Below are 666 nucleotides of genomic sequence, written 5' to 3'. Positions count from 1 at the left end.
AGGACAGCCAGGGCTATCCAGAGAAACCCTGTCTCGAAAAACAAAAACAAACAAAACAAAATTGGGGACTCTACAATTTCTCCTTTACAGGAGGAGGGGTGCTATCATCAGTGGTCCAGACTCTGCGACACTACACATACATGCTAATGAGGAAATGACCATTTACCCTCAAGAACACCACTAACGTTGCCTAAACAACAATAATGTCACCTCAAGAGGTCAAAACCAGTGCAAAGTGAGGTGGCTCTAAAACACCAATACCAGTCAGACAGGGTCGGTAGTTTGCCACCAAAACCTGCTGAGATCAATCAACGACTGAAACATTCTCTCTGGGAAAAACAGATTGCTCTGAGTTTTCCTCTGGCTTTGTATCATGACACAAGACCCCACTCCTCCACAAAATAAATGTTAAAAAACAAAAACAAGACATCTAACAGTCAACTACTCTCCTTAGTGACAGACAGTCCGCTGATCACTGAAGTCTGTTTATTCTGGTAGCTGTTCCTGAGGCCTCGCTAACTCAGGAGCTTCTGACCAGAGCTCAAGGCCAGTCTGGGCTATACAAGTTTCAGGACACTCAAGGCTACATGGAAAAAAGAAGTTTAACACTGCACAGTGCTCACATATCTGGCTGTGGGAAACGGGGACACCAATACCCACCCCTAC

At 45.0% G+C, this 666-nt stretch overlaps 1 protein-coding gene across 1 annotated transcript in view; it reads right to left on the bottom strand.

Moving 5' to 3' along the window:
• The window catches only part of Eif4b (eukaryotic translation initiation factor 4B), an 11,470-nt gene that overhangs the window by 5,549 nt on the left and 5,255 nt on the right, over positions 1–666 (bottom strand). The gene's annotated exons all lie outside the window — the stretch shown is intronic.

Source organism: Mus pahari, chromosome 17 (genome assembly GCF_900095145.1).
Source record: "Mus pahari chromosome 17, PAHARI_EIJ_v1.1, whole genome shotgun sequence".
Taxonomy (NCBI): domain Eukaryota; kingdom Metazoa; phylum Chordata; class Mammalia; order Rodentia; family Muridae; genus Mus; species Mus pahari.
The sequence above is the reverse complement of the archived record's forward strand: the minus strand, read 5'-3'. Positions and strand labels throughout refer to the sequence as shown.